This window comes from Stenella coeruleoalba (genome assembly GCF_951394435.1).
Source record: "Stenella coeruleoalba genome assembly, chromosome: 1".
NCBI lineage: Eukaryota > Metazoa > Chordata > Mammalia > Artiodactyla > Delphinidae > Stenella > Stenella coeruleoalba.
The window spans coordinates 49,850,409-49,873,416 of NC_137169.1; positions in this window are offsets into that span (position 1 = coordinate 49,850,409).

Below are 23,008 nucleotides of genomic sequence, written 5' to 3' on the forward strand. Positions count from 1 at the left end.
TAAATATGTATTTTTGATTTAGGCCACTATATTTGGAGGGGATTTTTTTGTGTAGCAATAGATAACTAAGACATTGGGTTACCCAAGAGCAATTGATTCCTTATACCCAAAAACTAAGAGTACAATTCCTGCATTCCAGGAGGTACAAGTCCAGTGAGAGAGACTGGGAGCAGAGGGAACTATCTTGAGTTCCTACAAATTAAAAGCAGGCAATACTTCAGTTACTTTGTAAAACTTCATGAGAGTATCTACAAAAGGTGAATATGTACAAATCCTAACATTCAGAAATTCCATTCACAGATATGTACTCAACAGAAATGCATTCACTAAAGACACATGCAAGAATTTTTAAAGCAGCGTTATTGATGATAGCCCAAACTCAGGATATGTACTCAACAGAAATGCATTCACTAAAGACACATGCAAGAATTTTTAAAGCAGCGTTATTGATGATAGCCCAAACTCAGGAACCACCCAGATGCCTGTCAACAGTAGAATGGATCAGTGAATTGTAGTATATTCACTGAAACACTGTGCAGTAACAAGAGTGATCAAGCAAGCCACAATTACACACAGTATGGATACATGTCTCAAACATTGTGTAGAGTTAAAAAAGCCAGACATAGTAACATCTATCTGTGATTCCATTTGTATAAAGTATAAAAAAGGCAAAATTAATCTGTAATGTAAGGTAGTAGTTACTTTCAGAGAGAGTAATGAGGGGGCTGCCAGGGTGCTCGTGATGTTCTGGTTCTTGACCTCAGTGCTAATAACATGGGGCAGATTCCCCATTTGGAAAAATCAGTGAGCTATGCACTTATGATTTATGCACTTTTCTGTATGTGTGTTTACTTCAATAAACAATGTACTTTTCAAAAAGGACTTAATTTTTAAAAACAAATAAGTGTATCTGAGAGCAGTACAAATTTAAAAAGATCTTGCTTTATATTAAGGAGGGAGAAGGGAAATTCCTGGTCTGCCATTAACTTGCACTGGGCCTCAGTTGCCTAACCATAATAAAATAACTATTAATACTCATTTTGTATCAACTATACCTAAAGTATTATATCAGAAAGCAAATAAGTATGACATTGTAATTAATTATAAAACAATATTTCAGGACAGATGATATTACACTCATTTTATAAATATGGAAACAGAAGTCAAGAGAAATTGAGAAACTTGCCCAGAATTACACTGTGTATCAATGACATGGGTTGCATTTGAACCTAGATCTCTGGCTCCCGAGACTGCTTTTTTCACCAACGCCATGTGCCTACTGAAAAGACGGAAGTAACTAGGTGTGACTTCTCTTCCTCCAGTACAAGATTAGGATCTATGCAAGTGTAAATCTATATTGCATGTGTATGTAGGTTTGTACACACACACAAACACACCCCCCTATGTGTGGGGGGGTGTATGTGATTGTTCATGTACTGAGTTATGAGGCCAAGACTCTGTCTGCCCAGTGCCAAGATCTAGACAGAAATTGAAAAATGTGAAGATTCACAGGGATGATTCCAAACATTTGATTTTTAGCATTGAATAATTCAAGCAACTGACTAGACCCTCCCTCTGCTGTTCATCCAGATATTTACTCAGTACAGACACTGACTCAGGTTCAGTGACCTCATGGGTGAATTGATCTGTACAACCGTCCTTTGGTATCTGCAGGGGATTGGTTCCAGGACCGCCAACCCCAGCACTAAAACCCACGGATGCTCAAGTTCCTCATATAAAACGGTATAGTATTTGCATATAACACATGCACATCCTCTTGAATACTTTAAATCATCTCTGGATTACCTATAATACCTAATAAAATACAAATGCTATGTGAGTAGTTGCCTGCACAGCAAATTTAAGTTTTGCTGTTTGGAGCTCCCTGGAATTTTTTCCAAATATTTTCCATCCTTGGTTGGTTGAATCCACAGATGTGGAACCTGCAGGTAATGAAGGCTGACTGTTTTAATCTCCCTGATGTTTTTCTTGCTTCTGCTATTCCTGATCTTGAACTTAGAATAATAAAACTCCCAAATTGAAGCTGGGCACATGGTCACTAAACTAGAGGCTACATTTGTCATCCTTCCTTGAAGTGGGACATGAATGAGGGTAAATGATGCCTGGAACCTCCAGGTTACCTCCTTGAGGATCATGCCCTTTATGCAGGACTTGCTTTTTATCCTCCCTGCATGCTGGAAAGCGGACGAGACAGCAACCCAGCCTCAACCAGAGATAAGGATGACACTCTAAAGATGGTGCTGAAATCAGCTGGAAGAAACCTGTTCACATCAGCCCAATGTGAGGGCTCTGTTCAGCCTCCCTGACAAGTGTAGCTTTAGAGGAGGGTGTTAATGCACAGAGACACATGAACAAGCACCGTGGCCCATGGCCAATAGCTCAGCCCTCAGAGAGCAGACACTTGGGTCCCGAAGTTGGAGACCACTCTGTGGGAGGCAGCCTCAGAGGAATGGATAATGTCCTCTTTCCCCCGTGGTTGACAACACAGTCCCATCTGCACCTTTTTATTTGATCCGCACCACAAACATATGGGTAGAAATTAACTTTATTCCATTTTGTCGGAAAACTGGGTCTCAAATAAGTGTCTTGGTCACGTTAATAAGTGACATGGAGCCAAAAGCTTTTCATCATTCCTGGTCTCCCTGGAAAAGGAGCTACATGGAAACTTGAGGCCAAGGAAGGGGTTCCTGACAGATGGCTTTTCACCATTCCCACAGAGCCACACAATTCAGAGTGGCAGTCCAGGCCTCCTCTGCAAGAAGGTAAAAAAAATGCAGGAATTTCAGGAATCTGACTCTAAATCAGCCTCGCTCTCTGTCCTTTGCCAGCCTTGGGTATAAGCTGGAATAATTGGAAGCCTTATGATCATAACCTAGACTACGGCACACTCATTCTCACTGGAGCCTCGCAACAAACCTGTATTTTTAGTTTTCCCATTTTTTTATAGATGGAAAACCTGAGGCTCAGAGAGCTTAAGCAACTTGCCCATGGCACCCCAGTGAATAAGTGAGATTCTTCACAGCAGACTCTCAGCTCTGCCTGAGCTCTGGCTCAGTGTCTGGCTCTTTTGAAGTGTACAATAAAATGTGAGTTACTATTTGGAATGGCAGGTAGGGATTAAATTGAAGTCTCCTGGACCTAAATCCACTATTCCACTTGGCCTCTGTCCTGATGCTTTTTCCCTGTCCCTGAGGCTGCCTTGGTAACCTACCCCGTAATTATGATGGCATCACTGGCATGGTGTTTACTGTGTGCCAGGAACTGTTCTACATGCTTCATTTATTAACTGTGCCCATGCCCTCCAGACAAAGACCACGAGGAACAATCTGTAGTTGAACGTTGGGTTGATGGACTCATTGAAATGAGGGAGCGTTACATCACAGGGAACCATTGGGTGTTTCAGCAGAGGGTGACAGGAAGGACTTATAGGATGTGTACTTAAAGGAACTGAAGTCAGGTGATCTTGGAGAGAGTTCAAGGAAGTAGGGGTTTGCTCGGTATTGGGTGCTATCAAGAAGCAAGGATAAGGCAAAATATTATACATAGGATGAATAAACAACAAGGTCCTACTGAATAGCATAGGAAACTATATTCAATATCCTGTGATAAACCATAATGGAAAAGAATATGTAAAAGAATGTGTATATATATGTATATATATACATATATATATATACATATATATATACACATATATGTATAACTGAGTCATTTTGTTGTACAGAAGAAATTAACACAATGTTGTAAATCAACTATACTTCAATAAAATTAAAAAAAGGGAAGAAGAGAAAGAGGCTAAAGAAGTAATGAATAAAGAGGCAGCAGTCACTCACGCATATTAGCTGGGAAAGGCGGATGTCTGGTATTTTTGTGGTTTTCATGGTGACCCCGTTCCTGTAAATGTTTAGAAAATATATAAAGTAGCCCTTTTTTGGTCTCATTTGTGAGATGATTTATGTTCAGCAAGAGAACACTGCAGCCTGGCTGCAAGGGCGAGGCCAGCACCTAACAACCTTGCTTTTAGTGCTGGGCCAGTTCACAGATGTCCAGCAGCTTCTTCTCATCTATTTCATCTTCACAAGAATTCTATTTATGACTTAGATCCTATTAGTATCCTAGATGCGGAACATGAGATACAAAGGATGTGAGTAATTTGCCAAGGTCCCACAGGTAACAAATGGAAACACTAGGGTGAGAACCCAGGCAGTGTGGCCTCAGAAATCTTCCCTCCTGACTGGTGGGTGTAATATTCCACCTCTCCAGTTATCTCCCCGGGGCCTCATTCTATCCGTAAACCCTCAGCGTTTGACCCTAATGGGACACTCCTGCTGACTCCTCGACCCTATGCTGTGGATTCCCTCCAATCCCATGGCTGGATTCCACAGATCCTCGGTGGCCCAGACTCGCTCTCTGGAAAACAGCTGAAACTCCTGACCTGAGAGCCTGCCCGGACCTTTCGCTCTTTCCCACCCCAAACTCTCTGGAAACCTGCTCCGCCTGCTTTGCTGGACAGCCCCCTCATCACCTCCCATGGCTCCCCGATGTCCTCCCCGCCCTGGCGAATGAGGCTTGTTTCTGGAGGGGCCAGACTTAGGGCCTGCCCAACCCCAAGTGCCTGTTGTGACATCCTGAAAGAATCTGATGAAGGCCCCCCTAGGGTGTTAGACGCTGCCTGCCAGCTTGGAGGTGGGGTTGTATAGGAAGCACGAGCTGAGCCCCTATTTAACAGATCTGTGTCCTCGGGGCAAGCTACTTCACCTCTCTGAGGTCCATCTGCTGTCAAACTAAGGGCACGAGGGGCACTAATGACCCCCTCCAAGTGCTGCTGGAGCATCAGATGAGATACAGTATTCTTCTTTTGGTGGAAACTGAGGAAGGGATTAAGTTTTCTTTCTGGGTTGATATGGAAGAGACTGGAGAGAGTGAGCAAGGCAGGGCGACACAAGCTAGAAACCATCCTGTGCAGGGGGAGCCTTCTAGAGCTATTCGTCTTCCCCTCCACTTAGGGGATAGAAGGAGCCCCAGGTTGGGGACTACACCCTAGAGGTTATGAGCACAGACACTGTCACTGGGCCTCACGGTTCAAATCCTTGTGCCATCAGTGCTAGTGTGTGGCCTCAGGCAAGTTGCTTAACCTCTCTGGGCTTTTCTCTCTTCACGTGTGAGACGGGAAATAACACCACTTCCACAATGGTTGTGAATGAGCAGTGGGTCAGCATCTGTGGAGTGACTGGACCAGGACAGGCTTTCGGCAGAGGGAGGTTCCCTCCATTCTCCCACCTTGCGAGGGTGTTTGTATTTGAAAAGAAGCTGAAGGGGAAAGGGCAGTGTCTAACTTCAAGGTCGGAAGGGCTGACACAGCCCTTTCAGGCTTTTGGGGTGGGGGGAAGGAGGGCATCCCAACCCCCATTCAGTGGGTGACCACCTATTGTGAACAGCTCAGTGCAGGGCCAGGCTGCCAAGGTGAGGGTCAGGGGCGGGTTTCAGTCTTTGGTGGGCCTGGGAATGCAAGATATTGAATATAGTGGGAAAGTATTGAATTTAACCTCAGAAATACTGAGTTCTGAATCTGGTGCCACCATGTTCTGGGCTTGGGAGAGTCACTTAACCTCCATCTTTTTCTCCTCTCCCTCCTCAAGAACTGAAGGGAAGTTCCTATAAACCCAAGGTTAAGTACTTGACTTCTACTTTTTAGTCTTCACCACAACGATCTCCAGTATGTAATATTGTTATGCCCATTTTACAGAAGAGAAAACTCAGGCTTAGAGCAGTCAAGGAGCCCACCTTAAAGATACACAGCCAATAGCGGCTGGGCTGTGACGGACCCAGGTGGCCAGACTCTAGAGCCTGTGCTCTCAACCTCTCCCACGAGCACAAAAAGCATCTCAAGTTTTCCTCTTTCTTATCTGAAACCCTGGAAGAAGAACTGCCCCCCTGCTTTCTTCCAGGAAGCTCTGAGGATCAGACAGGCGGATGGATGTGACTGGGACGTGCCCTGCTGACTGCAGGATGCATGGTAGAGATTTGGGGGTGTCCTTGCTCACTGTGGCTTTGGAGGGCAGCGTCAGCCCAAAAGAAGTCCTCAGCATGGATGAGAAAAGCAGATTTTAGCTCCAGGTAAGGGGCAGTCTTTCTGAGGCAGGAGATAGATGGGCCGCAGACTGAGCAGCTGGAGTTTGTCCCCTGTGGACAGGTACTTCAAGATGAAGACAATAGCAGGAGGGAGGAGAAACTGAGCTCTGCCCAGATAAGAGATAAAGAGACCACATATTCCTCATTCTCAAGGTCAAGGAGACCTTCCCGACTACACATGTGTAGAAAGGCTCCTCAGAGGTCAAAAGGGAGGGAGCACCAGCCCATAGTAGGTGATGTCAACCTACCCATAGCCCTCTTCGCTAGAATCCATCTTGGCTAAGAGATGTGTGCACGCACATGATAGGACACTGAGATAAACCAAATATGGACTCAGAGCCAGGCAAAGCAAGATGATTAGCCAGAAGAAATGCCCCATATAAGTGATTCAAACTACCTCGAAGGCACAAATCTCTCTCTGAGTCCGCCCATGTGTGCCTATTCACATGTACTGTTTTTCCTCCTAATAGACACTTTGTTTCACTACTTTCCACCTCTTTGTGGAAATCCATTTCTACAAAGCTGACGGGCCAGGCGCCTTGTCACTGGCCACTGGTCCCCGGTGGTCACGTGGCTAGGATTCAGCGCTCTCACTGCCGCAGCCTGACTTCAATCTCTGGCCAGGGAACTGGAATCCTGCTTCAAGCCACTGCAGGCCGAGGCTACCCAAGATCATTTCCACAGTGCATGCTTCTGAGTGAGTTGGGCTGCCTCTGAGGCAGGAAGCCTTCCCAGCAAAAGAAGCACCCAATGAGAAAGCAAGGGGGTTCCTTAAACACCTAAGGTAGGTACTGGAAGCTTCTAGCACAGGGCTCTGCCCACGGGAGATGCACCATTCAGTGGAGTTTCCCTCCTCCTCCTCTCATCTCTTCTTGTTAGATGTTCTCCAGCCACCATTTCCCCTCAGATTCTGTGAGTTCTCCTGTTTCCGTGAGGTTGCCTGAGCCCGACTAGATCTGAATGTCGTTTGCCAACTTCCTCACAGCCTCTGGGGCAGGGGTGGATCTGCGGGAAAACATTTTGCCTGAACTCTGGCTCGGACTCCTGCAACATCTGTGGAAAACAAGGGAGTTTACCACACAGCCCTCTCCCAATCACACACTCATTTCATGCTTAGCTCCCCAGAGCGACCTTTCTCAAGAAAAATACCATTTAAAACTTTTTCTCCACCTCTTTCCCTCTTTCTGAGAGGGGGAGTTCTGAGGCCAACGATGGAGAAAGAGTCTTTGGTTTCTCCCTGTAAATTGTTGTTCTAATAGCCTGGGCCAAAGCAGGCAGAAGGGACCTCTGAGTGTACCGTGGTGTGATCTCCACGAGGTCACAAGGCAGCAGTGGCTCCTTGACAGCTTTCCCTGTCACCAGAGGACAGGAGAGCCCCGTTTTCTCGGGAACTCTGGGAGAGGAGGATGAAGATGATGATGAGGATGATGATGTGCATGATGAAGAAGAAGAAGATGATGATAGGAGAGAGACAAAGACAAAGAGACAAAGAGAGACAGAAAGAAGGAGAGAGAGAGAGAGAAAGAGGCACTACAATGCCAAAAGGAATTTTCCATCCCTTTGAGATCCAAAGCCCTATGACTCAAGGTGTGGTCCACAGACCAGCAGCATCACCATCACCCATGAGCTTGAGCTTGTCTGAAATGCAGAATCCCAGACCCCACTCCAGACTGACCAAATCAAAACCTACATTTCATCAAGACCCTCCGGTGGTTTGGAGACACATTAAAGTTTAAGAGGCACTGCCTGACATAAGATTGCCTCCAAGCTTCTAGCTATGTTCCATGGAAGTCCAAATACCTAGTGCACATTCTATGGAAGTCCAAATTCCTCCCCAAACTGTCTGTGAATTCCCAGGGAGCTCACTCTCTGAGAGTCACCTTTGGTAACTCTGGAATAATTGTTATTTCCTTGCATAAGACAGTTTATAGCTTCTTTTGCCCTCTGACATATATCAAACCAGATTGGAAACTGAGTTCCTTTCTCAGTTTCCACTAAAAAGCAACTCATACAGAGCATTTGTGTGAATGTGTAGGAGATTTTCCCCAAATGTGTTTAGTAGTGGGGATGGGGTAAAACAACAACTGTAACCACTTTATACTGAACGCTAGACATCTCTGATCTTTGACTACACAACACTGGGAATTCTTCACTGGCCCCTCACCCCAGGTGTTCCCTACTTCACCTCATCTCCCCAGATCATCTCTTTCTATCTCTCCTCCCTGGTCCCAATCTTCTCTTCTCTCCCCATCCCTTTCAGGAGCTAAGCTTCCCTCATTTTCTCATACGGAGCAATAATGACATCCCTTCTGTTGTCTTCATACTATGCTCCTAAGATTCCCCATCTCTCCTTCATGTCTCAAAACACCCATCTTTATAGCAGCACTATTCACAATGCCAAGAGGTGGAAGCGACCCAAGTGGCCATCGACAGATGAGTGGATAAACAACATCTGGTATATGCACACAATGCAATATTATTCAACCTTAAAAGGGAAGGCAATTCCAACACATGCTACAACAGGAACGAGACTTGGGAACATTATGCTAATAAAATAAGCCAGTCACAAGAAGACAAATACTGTATGATTCCACTTACATGAAATATCTAGAGTAGTCAAATTCATAGAAACAGAAAGTAGAATGGTGGTTGCCAGAAGCCGGAGGGAAGGGGAAAATTGGGAGGAGTTGATTAATGAGTACCAAGTTTCAGTCTCACAAGATGAAAACTTTCTAGAGATGGGCTGCACAGCAACGTGAATATATTTAACATTACTGAACTGTACACTTAGAAATGGTTAAGATGGTAAATTTTGTCATTTTTTCCCACAATTAAAAATTAAAACAAACAACAAAACCTCTGGGCAAAGAATGTATCCTTCTGAATCTTAGTTTCCTCACTGGATATTGAGGATGAATATATGTGCTCTCCTCTAAATACACCTCACAGGACTTTTGAAGCTCATGTAAATTGATGACTTTGAAAGAAAAAAAAAAAAGACAATTCTTTTCCCAAGAGGAATTCTGGTGCCAGGGGTTTAGTTCACTTTCCTTTGTAGCCTGTATAGCTCTCATTTCCCTCCCCTGTCCTTCCTAGGCTCCACCCCTCCCCTAACCCTGCTCCTCTTCCTCTACCACTTCCCCTCATGGTGTGCCTTAGCGTTCATTTCCTTCCTTCTCTTATGCTTCTGATGCCTCTGGGATTTCACTGACTTCCAAGGCTTCAAGTTGCTCCATGGGTAGATGAACACCAATCTATAACTCCTGTCCAGATCTCCTTCCTAATTCAAACTAGTTTATCCTATTGTCTACTGGACTTCTCCCTTACGCACCTCAACTTGGCATGTTCAAAGCCAAACAAGCCACCATTCCCCACCAACCATCTCCTCCAAGGTTCCTACTCTTATTGAAAGGTCTAAAAGCCATCTCCCTGGTTGCAAAAAAAAAATCTGGGAATCACCCAATGACTGCCCCCGTCTCCTTTCTACCCTCACTCCTTAAAGGCCTACTCAAGGGAGAGGGTCTCAGATGAATAATTTCTCAAAGGTTCATTTCTCTCTTAGGTTGCTGCCAGAGGACACTGCAGGGTGGCTGTGCTCTGATCTGCATGTCTTCCTCATTCTATGATCCAAGCTGAAGAGACATGCCATTCTTATGGCAGAGGGGAAAAAAGACATGGCTGAAATTTGCAATGGCTCTTAATATTTCTGCTTGGTCTTGGCCTAAATCACTTCCACTTTTGTTCCATCAGCTAAATCAAGTCATATGCCCACATCTGATGTTAGTAATCTATTTCCTTATTGCACTGAAAACAAAGAAAATAAGGCATGCAATGATGAGGAGGTAAATTTCAAATAAACAAAAGGCAATTCTGTTACCATGGCAGGAGACAGACTCGTTAAACTCATTGACCCAACTGGGGAATAGGCTTGAGAATCTGTAGTGCTTTAATGAAACCTGGTCTAAGGCAAATTCAGACAATTCTCAAGCCCTCTCATTCCAGGGGAATCATGATAACCCACACTCTTCAGTGCCTATTGACAATACAATCTTTTGTTTTTAATCTTAGCTTTGAGGGTGGCATGACTCAATCAGATATGAACTGGGAGAGGGCAAGGAAACTGAGAATGACTGTATGGTCCTGTATCATGGGACCTCATGTCATGTTACAGATAGAACATGGGAGCTCCAGGAGATAATGTAACATGCCTTCACTCCAACAACCTGGAAGTCGGAGAGTTAGAGAGTTGGACTTCAAATACAAGTCTCTCTAACCCCGAAGTCCCTGCTTTCCTCCCCATACCTTGAGATGTCTTACAGAATTAGATAGCTATTACTGCTTAACAAATGACCCAAAGTCAATAATTTGAAACTTATTATCTCACAGTTTCTGCAGGCCAGGAATTAAGGACCAGCTTATCTGGGTGGTTCAGGCTCTGTCATGAGGTGACAGTCAAGATGTCAGCTGGGGCTACAGCTATCTACAGGTTTGACTGGGGCTGGAGGATATGTTCCCAATTGCCATGGCTGGCAATTTGGTGCTGCTTGTAGATCCTCTCCATGTAGACCTCTCCATAGGTTGCTTAAGTGTCCTTACAGCACGGTGACTGACTTCCCCCAGAGCGAGCAATGTGAGAGAGAGAGCATGCCACAGAAGCTATCCTAGCCTCAGAAGTCACATAAAATCACTTCCGCCACATTTCATTAATTAGAATAAGACTGCCCTACATTCAAGGGAGGGAAATTAGACTTCACCTTTTGAAGAGACGAGAATGATGGACATATTTTAGACCACTACACTTAGCAAATGAGAAAGAATTTGCAGCTCTGGTGTGAGTCGCCTAGGCTTTGTTTAAAATGAATTAGAGGTTTCCAACTTCTCTCAGGTTAAAGATAAAAATCCTCAACAAGACAGCAAGGCCATGCATGCTCTACACACTGCATGCCCCCAGCCTCAAACCAGGTCTTTCCCCTTTATGTTACACACCTGGAGTGCTTTCATTTCTTCTTAAATACTGCACTCCCACCTGCCTGAAAGCCTCTCAGAGATGTTCCCTCAGTCCTCTGTGCCCTCCCCCAACCTCCTCTTGCCTTGCTAACATTCACTCATCCTTCAGGTCCTGGTTCAAAGTCGCTTCTTCATCAGATTTCCCTGATCCCTCAGACCACATCAGGTCTGGTCAGAAGCTTTTATGAATCCTTGAGTTTTTTTTTTAATGATACTTTTTATTTGCAGTTATGTATGGATGTGATCATTTGATCCACATCTCTCTTTTCCACTAATGCTCAGTTTGTATTGAGATTAATTTTTTATTCACTGTTGCATCCCCAGCACTTTTCACAGTGTCAGGAACGTAACGTGTACTCAATTACAAATGTGTTGAATAATAAGTGCCCAGACAATGATCTTCTCGTAGCAGAAGGTGTGCAAACGGAGGTGGAACCACCTTGTTATACGTGTGTTTGAGGGGAGGTTCAAGCGTCAGATCAGAGCTGACTGGATGACTTTTAAGGTTCTTTTCCTTCAAGGGAGTCTTTGAGATTCTGTGAGTCTGTGATTCTAGGGTTTCCACTCACTGGGAGACAACTCTGCCTCCCTGGATGACTCACCTATGGCCCAGGTCTCAGGTCTCCTGGCTCCTAAGACACACCCTCTCAAGGGGCAGCTAACTCCAGGCTCATGTGGCAGCCTGGTACTCACATCAATCACAAGGAGAGGTTATGCTGGAAACCTTGGGAGCAGCTGCCTGTGGGCTCTAGCAATTGGACCCTCCGTGGTTCCTTTAAGAAGTTTTACAAGGTTAAGGTTTGCTCTAAAAATAAGCCCACAAGGCTTTTTAAAAAGCTTCTAAAACCATAGGTCCACAACAGCCATTTTTGAAGGGCCAGTGAGCCTTTAATAGCTTCAAAAGCCACTACTTGGCCTGCCTGCCACAGAGGAGAAAGTTCAATATGCAGTGTGTTTAAAAACAGACCTGCTTTTAAGTCTTCTAGAATCTGCACCTGAAACATTCTGCTCCTATCAAAGGTGTTCAAGAGGGAGATCAGTATGCGTGACGCTTGTTTCCCCAGAGGCCAGGTTCTTTGCACAGTAATCAAGTGCCCCAAATAACCACAAAACTGCAATTAGTTGCCTATACAGAGATTAGTCCAGGTTTTTCTTTCCTGTTCCCTCTCTCCTCCTATAGGTCTCTTCATATTATGGGGTACTGTGGATTATTCTGTTAAGTGCATACAAACACACACACACACACACACACACACACACACACACACACACACACACACATAGGATCCATGGTGTGTCAAAAAGAATGTGCACCCAGATGGAGTGCCTATCAGATGATCGGCAGCAAATGAGGAAGGGCACTTATTTGTTAAATTGTTCTTAAATGCAATGTGTGGCACATAAAAGGTAGGCAGTTATATTTATAGGTATTGAATACCTATATTCAGGTGGGAAGGCAGAGGTTAGAGATGAGTGGAGAGCAGTAGAAAGAATATCTCAATGAATCAGAAATATGTTCTCCCCCAGTATGGAGATTCCTCAGAAAACTAAAAATAGAGTTGCCATGTGATCCAGCAATCCCGCTCCTGGGCATATATACAGAGAAAACTCTAGCAGCACTATTCACAGTAGCCAAGACGTGGAAACACCCTAAATGTCCATCGACAGATGAATGGATAAAGAAGATGTGGTATGTGTGTGTGTGTGTGTGTGTGTGTGTGTGTATAGATACACACACATACACAACGGCATACTACTCAGCCATAAAAAAGAATGAAATAATGCCATCTGCAGCTACATGGATGGACCTAGAGATTATCATACTAAGTGAAGTAAGTCAGAAAGAGAAAGACAAATACCATATGATATCACTTATATGTGGAATCTAAAATATGACACAAATGAACCTATATATGAAACAGTAACAGACTCACAGACAAAGAGAACAGGCTTCTGGTTGCCAAAGGGGAGGGGGACCTGGGAGGGTTGGAGTGGGAGATTGGGACTAGCAGATGCACACTATTATATATAGAATGGATAAACAACAAGGTCCTACTGTATAGCATAGTGGACTATATTCAATATCCTGTATTAAACCATAATGGAAAAGAATACAAAAAGGAATTTATATATATATATATATATATATATATATATGAATCACTTTGCTGTACACCAGAAACTAATGCAACATTGCAAATCAATTATACTTCAATAAAAAAAAGAAAAAGAAAAAAATGTTCTCCCCAAAGACAATTTGCAGGGAAATTGGAGAGGGGTACGGGTTACGATGAACCATATTTAAGCTCTTTGAATCCTTCAAGCCTCAGTAAGGAATTCCCTATTGACCCCTCTACATAATGAGGAACCTGAGAAGTTAAGATGATCTCACAGGTCTATCAGCCTCTGTGCACAAATGTTCTTCATTCTGGTATAAAGGGATAGTATGACTGCTCTAGACATAGACTACTGAGGTTTGAATCCTGGCCTCACCACTCACCAATTGTAAATCTTTGGGCAGTTTTCTTCACCTCACAGACCTTCAGTTCCTTTATCTGCAAAACAAAGATAATATCTAACATAGAGGGTGATTAAAGAGATAAATTGCAATAATCTGTGTGAAACTGTTATCAGCACACCTGGAATATAGTAAGCATGTAAAATACGTTACCTCATATGAGAGGATAATTACTTTATCCTGAGTAATAAAGCATTTCTTCCCTGTTTGGGGGCAGAAAGGAAGGAGCAGAGAGCTCATTTGGAAGGATTACAGCATTTAGGAGTCAGAGATGGCTACAGAACTGAAATGTCTCAGGTGCATTCTGGACTACCACGGAGAGCAGAGATTCTTAGACGTGAGCATGTACCAGAATCTTCTTGAAGACTTGATAAAACACAGCAGGCTGGGCTCACCCCCAAAGTTTCTGATTCAGTGGGTCTGGGGTAGGACCTCAGAATTTGCATTTCTAACAAGTCCCCTGGTGAGACTAATGCTGCTGGTCCAGGGACCACTCTTTGAGAACCACTGTCCTAGAGCTTAACGAGTGGTAAGTAGTGATTTAACAGTGATCCTCCCCAGCACTGAGCACATTCATTTTATGTCTTGTCTCAAGCAATCCTCCCAACAGAACTCCAAAGTAACTACTTACTCACTTCCTTTTTAGAAATAAAGAAACTAACATGGGAGTTTGGATAACATGGGAGTTTGGTCCTTTATGACACAGTCCAGTGGCAGAGCTGGATTAGAAATCCAAGTCTGATTGCCCCAAAGTCTGTGCTCTTAATCCCCATTTAGCAAGTGAGTAAACTGAGTCATGGAGCAGTTAAATCTTGCCTAGATCCCCCATATAAAAGGTAGCTGAATTCACTTTCATATCTAGATCTATCTGACCCCAAAGTCCAAGGCCTTAACTCAAGCTTCTGTGCAAAGCAGGGTATGTTTAAGGCTGTATCCATTCCAGCATGGAGCCCAGGACCTCTTCCCTGGTGCACGATTTTCCTTTGTCCTTTCCTTTTTGCTTGACTTCTCTGGGTAATTGCCTCCTTCCTCCAGGCCCTTGACTGGGTAGGCAGTCTTCGTGGGGATCGAATGACCACAGAAGGAAAATAACTTAGAACAGGCGATTCTTCATTCTTCCTCAGCTGGTGTTTTCCCGTCAGAGCCTGGAAAGAAATGTGGCCTCTGCACACTTTAAATTGGACCATCAATTATTTGTGTCCTGAATATGTAGAGCTCATTAGGGCTGCGCTGGCCACAGTAGAGCACCTGGGCTGAGAAAAGTAAACTTTCCTCAGCTATTTCATTCCATGCTGCCCCTCCAGAGTGGAGCCTGGCCTGGGACTGCCAGTCACTAATGTGACCAATTATTTCTGTCCTCAGTTACTAGGTCATAAATCCTGCCCTGGCACCAAGTCCCTGGTTTCTGGTGGAAGAACGTTGGGTTTTAGGAACGACTCTACCTTCTGGCTGCGGAGTGGTGTGATACTGTGGTTAGGACTCTTGGACTTGAAGCCAGAGTGTTGCTGGGACCTCATTATGGCCTGTCAATAACCAGCTGTCACATTCCTGCTCTACTTGTCAGCTATCATATGGGTCCAGTGCCTCCCAAGTTTGCTCGTGACACTGTGTTTGAGAAAAGAGGTCAGGCATCTATAAGGGACCACTGGGAATATCTAGGTTTACCTGAAATCTCTGATGTGGTTTCCTAAAAGGAAGGTGCAGAGTCAATCCCAGGCTTCTTCCCATTCTAGGGCCTTTGCACTTACTCTTACCTGCCCAGAATGTTCTTCCTTCTGCTGTTTGCATACCTGAATTATTCTCACTCTTCAGTTATCTCCTCAAACTTCCCCTCTTCAAAGAGGCTTTCCCCAGCTCCTACCTAAAGTCCCCCTTTCCTTTCTGTGCTCCAGTTACTCTCTGAAACATTACCCTCTTTTCAACCTCTTCGGCATGGAACACAATCTATACTTACCTTGTTTATTTCTTTGATTGCATGTTTGTTACCCAATGATGTCACATGCTGCCAGGTTAAGCTGTCTTTGTGCAACATTCTGAATGGGAATTTGCTGTCCCCTCTGTGAACTCCACTACCCCGAGATTAGGAAGCTTGCTCTTTAAAAACTCTGACAATTGCTCATCAGGGCAATTTGAGTTTTTCAAACCAAGCAAGCAAAACAAAGTGCAGAAGTAAATGGAGTGCTGAGGGTGACACCTGATTGAAAAATGTTTGTATTTATTAACTTAGTTTTATTGTTTTTATTGATGGTCATTAGATGTTATAAATTTGATCTGTTTTTAAAAAGGCAGGGAAAACAAAATGGAAAAAGACAAAAGACAATCCCTGCTTTGAAGGAATTCAGTTAAACGGAGAGATACACAGAATAGCAGACCACTGCACAGCCATTTGCTAAGTTTGCCAATCGAGGTAATAAAACTGCATGGAGGCTTGTGAGGTGAAGAAGGGCAGAAAAAAAACAGCATGAGTAAAGCCAGGGCTAAGAAACAGGACAACATGTTCAGGGACTTAAAAGTAGCTCAGTGAAGGCTGAATGTGAGCAGAGGGGAGTGAAGGACTCATAAATACCTCTAGTGCTGCCCCACCCCGTCCTGACTCTGGGTTATGGCTGTGTGATTATTTGTCTGTCTGTGTATCTGTCTGTAATCTGAATCCCAGATTCCAAGCACAGTGGTACTTGGTGGTCCCTAGTACCAAGCACAGTGCCTTCCCAAAATCAATACTCACTTATCATTGTCTGAATGAGCTTTGAATAAATGGCCAGGTTTCCGGGGCAGTAGAGGTGGCAGGTGGCAGACATATTTGCAAAGTTGCAGACAGGGCTGAGCAAACTGGGGAGAGACAAAGGGAGCCTGGACTTTGGTTGATGTGTAGGTATTTCACAAAGGTTTTGGCCAGCAATTTGGCCAAACTAGAATTGAAACATGGGAAGAATAATTCTAGTTTTATAAGCCATAACCAAATGTCATTAAAATATGGTAGATAATTAATACCCAATAAAGGAAAATTAGAGTTATTATTTTATAATTTCCCCCAAATCTTATTATATATAAGCAGTATCTAGGTTCAGTTGTCTACTTCAACTTAATGGTTTTGCTAATAAATGACTAAAGGAAAAAAAGATCCTTTGGTAATGAAGTTTAAAATGCAGGATTTGAAATCAAATGGATTTCCTTTCTGACCAAAGCTTTGCCACATTCCACATGACCTTAGACAATTAACTTAATGTCTCTGAACTTCAGATGTCCTCCCCATAAAACAGGGCTAAAATTGCAAGTCTTATTGTGGCAATTAAATAATGTGTTTCAATTATCTACTGCTGCCTATCAAACCACCCCAAATTTAATAGCTTAAAAAAAAACTTGTGATGATACCTTACAGTTCTCTGAGTTGCCTGAGCTTGGCCAGGTAGTTTTTGCTTAGAGCCTCTCATGAGTTGCAGTCAGATGTTGGCTGGGGCTAGAGTCATCTGAAGGTTCAACTGGACTGGATGTCCAAGATGGCGCACTCATAAGGCTGGCAGTTGCTCTCACCTGGGAGCTCAGCTAAGGCCTGTTGATTAAAACACTTAAACATGTGCTTTCCATGTGACATGGAACAGGAACACAAACAACAGCACAGCAACAGGGCTGGGTTCCAAGAGAGAGCATCCCTAGAACCAGCACTACCAAAGCATCTTGTGACCTTTTCCTGGCAGTCCCAGATCATCATTTCTGCTGTTCTCTGTTGGCCAAGTGAGTCACTGAAGCCAGACTAGATTCAAGGAGAAGATAGAAGTGGACTTCACCTCTTGATGTGAGGAGCAGAATGCATGTACAGAGAGGGAAGGAACTGGGGGCAGCCACCTTTGGAGACTATCAGGCACACAGTACATGGCGTAGCTTAGTCATGGATGAACATCTGTTCTCTCCTCCCCATCTTCAATTTAACTCATTACTTTTTCAAAATCCTTTTGATATATACTTTTAGAAAGTCAGAGCTAGGCAAAATGGCACTTTAAAGATGATCTAGGGCTTCCCTGGTGGCGCAGTGGTTGAGAGTCCGCCTGCCGATGCAGGGGACGCGGGTTCGTGCCCCGGTCCGGGAAGATCCTACATGCCGCGGAGTGGCTGGGCCCGTGAGCCATGGCCGCTGAGCCTGCACGTCCGGAGCCTGTGCTCCGCAACAGGAGAGGCCACAACAGTGAGAGGCCCGTGTACCGCAAAAAAAAAAAAAAAAAAAAAAAAAAGATGATCTAAGAGATTCTTCTCTTATTCTACAGACAGGAAAACTGAAGCCCAAAGAAAGGTAATACTCAATCCATGGCCTCTGTCCTTAGGCTGTGTCCCAGGTTCTCAACAAAATAGATCCTTAGTAAGTGTTTGCTCATGAAGCAAGTGGCTCTCCACACCATATTACTGTTTATAAAGTATTTCCACATAGACCCTCAAAGGCAAAGTGAGGCAGTGAGACGTTACCAGATTTTGGAATAAACAGATCTGTCTTAGAATTCTAGCTCTTCTACTCCCTTTATGATTCTCAGTGAATTGCTGAACATCTCTGAGCTTCAGATCCCCTTAATCTAGAGATAGTCTCATGAAGCATGGGTTTCTAAGACACTGTGAGTGCTGACGTCATTAATTCAAGTAGCTGATACAAACCAAGTGCTCAGTATATGGCAGCCATGTTTGTTTCTTATTAAGTTTCACAAAAACCCTGTGAGGTAGGCATTGTAGTCCCACTTTACAGATTGGGAAACTGGACCTTGAAAACAGTAAGTGCTTTGCTTAGCACAAACAGCTAGCAAATGGCAGCTCTGGGACCTGAAAATCAGGTCAACCTTGGAAGCACCTTCCTACCCATTACCCCCACCCTCACTGCCCACACATCTATCCTTTGTAGTCTACTCGAAGAAGCAGAGGGGAGATCCTGGGTACCAACAATTTACGAAATTAATGACTACTTAGGACTTTTTTCCATTAGGGGAGGGAAATCTGCAGATCATAGTCTGCTCATATTTTAGTACTTTTTCTAGCACTTTAGAGAGTTTATTTTATTTTTTTTAATTAATTAATTAATTTATTTTTGGTTGCGTTGGGTCTTCGTTGCCGCGCGTGGGCTTTCTCTAGTTGAAGCGAGTGGGGGCTACTCTTCGTTGCAGTGCGCGGGCTTTTCATTGCGGTGGCTTCTCTTGTTGCGGAGCACGGGCTCTAGGTGCACAGGCTTCAGTAGTTGTGGCATGCGGGTTCAGTAGCGTGGCTCGCGGGCTCTAGAGCGCAGGCTCAGTAGTTGTGGCACGTGGGCTTAGCTGCTCTGCGGCATGTGAGATCTTTCCGGACCAGGGCTCGAACCCATGACCCCTGCATTGGCAGGCATATTCTTAACCACTGCATCACCAGGGAAGCCCTAGAGTTTTTAAACTTTCCATATTTCTTTGATCTTCAATAGCACATGAGATAGGAAAGGCCAAGATTATCATGTCTATTACATAGATGATAAAATCAAAGCTTACTTTCAGCAAAATGCCCATGGCTTCCCTTCATACTCTAGCGAGAGGAGGCTGATCACACTGTTTGCCACAAGGCAGATAAATGAGAGGGAATAAAGAAGATAAAAAGAAAACTTGGAATCAGAAGATTGTGAATATAGCTTTTTGATCCTCGTTCAACTGGTGTCATATCGCCATTTGAAAGGCCAAAGGTAAACCTTGTCAAAAACTGTGACATTCCTGGAAAGGCATCATAAGCAGAAGAAAAGTAGAACAAGAGTAAGACAGAAACCATGGGGGAAGGGAAAGGGAACCAGATACCCAATGGACAGACTCGGGCTGGCCCCTAAAGAAATCTTCACTTCCTGATCCACTGGACAGGGAAGGATTATAGCTCTGTCCAGCTCCTCCCCACCCACCCCCATCCACTCACCCACCCCGTTTAATTGTTGACTCCACTCTCCATGCAGATACTGACATTTGTGTCAGCTCAACACAGGGCCAGTCCCCGGGATGAAGGCTACACCCCTCTGTGCATGGCACACGTTTTAAAAAGGTTATTTGAAAATATGTGTTCTAGATCCCATGAGAGAGTGACTTGAGAGGAGAAGAATTATTTTATTGTTTTCTGGGTTGCTTTCCTCCCCAACTATCACCCTTTCCCCTACTATGAAGAAAACTCGCTTGAGAATCTTCCCTCTCGCCTCTCCTTCCCTCTCCAGAGCAAGATCAGAATTGGCAACATACTCTCATTTCCAAATGATAACAAAGTGGAATGATGGCTGGGGAGGGGGCTCTCTGGCCTGGCAGAAACCCAGCTTGTGTACAGTGTTTCTGTTCCCTGTCACCAGGCAGTCAGAAGACTCAGGTTGGAGGACCAGCTCTACCCCTTTGCCAGCTGTTGGCTGGGGACAAATGACATAGTGCTTCTGAACTTCACTTTACTCAACTGTAAAATGGGGATACTCCCCAGAAGAGTGAGGAGACCCTTCTGTAAGATGACTCCAGGAAACATGTTTCATAAAATGTTCTCCATGTAAAGCTGTTACAGTGAACTTGGCAGGTCCCCTCTCCTTCAACTCCAGAGCTTTCTTTCTCCTCTCACTGCCAACTTATACCCAGATATATCCATGGAAGAAATGTACTGTCCCAAAGACAATAACATCTTGAAAATGGGATTAGAAGGGATAAGGGGAGGGGAGAACAAGCCTTTCAAATGACAGCAAGTGGGAAGTCTTGAACTGCTTTTTCTTCTTTTTAAAAATACAGTTTACATAAGGGTAAACCTGTTGAAAAGAACATTGTTCTGGAATCCTGGAAAATGAGCTCTGCTGGAATTTACCACATGACCTTGGGCAAGTCACTCTGCTCTGTGAACCTCACTCTTCTACAAAGGGGGTCCCTAAAGAGGAGTGTTGCATAAAATACACTCTAGACACAGACAGACCTGGCTTCAAATTTCAGTTCCTGTGGTTTACCAGCCATATGACCTTGACCTCTCTAAGTCTCAGCTTCCTTGTCTCCTAAGCAAGGTTATTAAAAGTACCTATCTAATATGGTTATCCTGAGGATTAAACGAAGTAAACTACATAAGAGATTTAGTAGCTTGCTTGGTTGATAGTAAGTACTGAAGAAAAGGAAGTTATTATATTATTAGAACTATCATTATTATTATTAGTGTTATTGTTACTGTAAAACTCTTTGGATTTCAAGTAAGTAAAGCTCTATCCCTAAGTTCTCTGCACTCTCTAAGTTGAGGTCAGTCTCAGCAGGGGTATATTTTGAATGGCCCATTCTCTCCAGGGCTCACAGCAATACCCCAAGGAGACGGTGTCCATCCTGTCTGGCACACAACTTGGGAAGGGAAATTAGGCCCTCCTGTGCCCTCTCTCTGGAGTCTTATATTTTCTTTCTGGCCCTGCCCTGCCTGGCCCAGGTCTGATAGCTGGAGTTGCTGTGCTCTGGGCTCCCACTAGTCAAGCAGCCAGTGGGGAGAGGAAACCAGAATAAACATGTTTTGCAAGAGCACAGTCACTTTAAGTGAAAGCAATTTTAAGTAAGGACAATATAGAGCCTTGGCCTCCTGTTGGCAGCTTCCTCCACAGAGGGGTTTGCCGTGAAAAACCAAAGGTTAGACTGATAAGCTGGGGGTGCCTGCAACCTGGCTTGCAGGAAACTCATGACAGGACCTCCTCATTCATCATCTGAACCCATCACAGGCCAGAGGGTGTGGGACCAGGGGTGGGGAATCCAAAGACCCAACTGGAATCCAGTCTCAGCTCCTCTATTGTGACTTATGGCCTGTCCTTTCACCTTGCTGAATCTCAGCTGCCCTATCTATATATATTTTTAAAAAGGAATAAAATCTGCTCTGGGCTCCCATGAAAACTTTAAAAATGTAGTTATAAACTTTAAAGTGATTCGCAAAACTCCAAAGTTTATCAGAAGTAGGTTTTAATCTCAGCTCCATTGTCTGCTAGCCATGTGACCCTGGGCAAGTTAATTTGTTTGTTTGAAACTCAATTTTCTACTTTGTGTGTTTCATACTTGTCCTGGTCTAGTGATCCCAGAGGTCATCAAAGCAGCAAAGTATGCTAAGTTGGTGTAGTTTCTTGTTGCTTAAAAGGTCCAGAGATCTGAAATCCAAAATTAGGGTGTCTCTCTAGAAGTTCCAGGGGAAAATCTATTCCTCGCCTCTTCCAGCTTCTGATGGCTGCCACGATTCCTTGGCCCATGGCTGCATCACCTCAGTCTCTAGCCCTGTGATCATATTGCCTTCCCCTCTTCTGTGTGTAGTCAAATCCTCCTCTCTATTCCTCTTATAAGAACACTTGTGATTGCATTTAGGGCCCCGCTGGATAATCCAAAATAATCTCCTCATCTCAAAAATTTTAATTTAATCACATCTATAATGTCTTTGCTACATGAAGTAACATTTACAGATACTAGGGATTAGGGCCTGATACCTTTGAGTTCTATTATTCAGCTACACGTAGGGATATTTAAGTAGTAGTATTCCTACTACGCTTACTAACTTCATTATTAAAGAGATGGAGGGTGTCAAAAGGATTTCACCATTAAAAAATATCTTGTGATTGAAGCTGAGGATTAGGGACTCTTGAGGTGTACCAGAAATAATGTTGAAATTCTTCATATTTCTATGCTCTGCATAGAAGCCCATCTTAGTTATCTCTTTATCCCAAGCAAGTGACTGAGCAGAGACACTCAGTACAAACTTGATGAATGGATGAATGAATGCATGGAAATACTTGCATAAATTCGAATTTCATTTGAGTATAGAAGAGTATTTGTGTGTGTAGACTAAAATCAGATGACCTGAATGAAACCATGGCCTCCTCACTTATTAGCCATGAGATTTTGGGCAAGTTACCTAGCCTGTCCAAGAAGTTTCAGTGTTAAAGTAACATACATAATTAAATTAAAGTATCTACCACATAGGGTTTTGCAAGGAATAAATGAGATCCATATAAAGGAATTTTCATCGTGCCTGGCATGTGATAAGAAATTGTATAATATACACATTAGCTATTACTAACTTTTTAAAAACATCTTTATTGGAGTATAATTGCTTTACAATGTTGTGTTGCTTTCTGCTGTATAACAAAGTGAATACATATATCCCCATATCCCCTCCCTCTTGGGTCTCCCTCCCACCCTCCCTATCCAACCTCTGTAGGTGGTCACAGAGCACGGAGCTGATCTCCCTGTGCTATGTGGCTGCTTCCCACTAGCTATCTATTTTACATTTGGTAGTGTATATATGTCCATGCCACTCTCTCACTTCATCCCAGTTTACCATTCCCCCTCCCCGGGTCCTCAAGTCCATTCTCTACGTCTGTGTCTT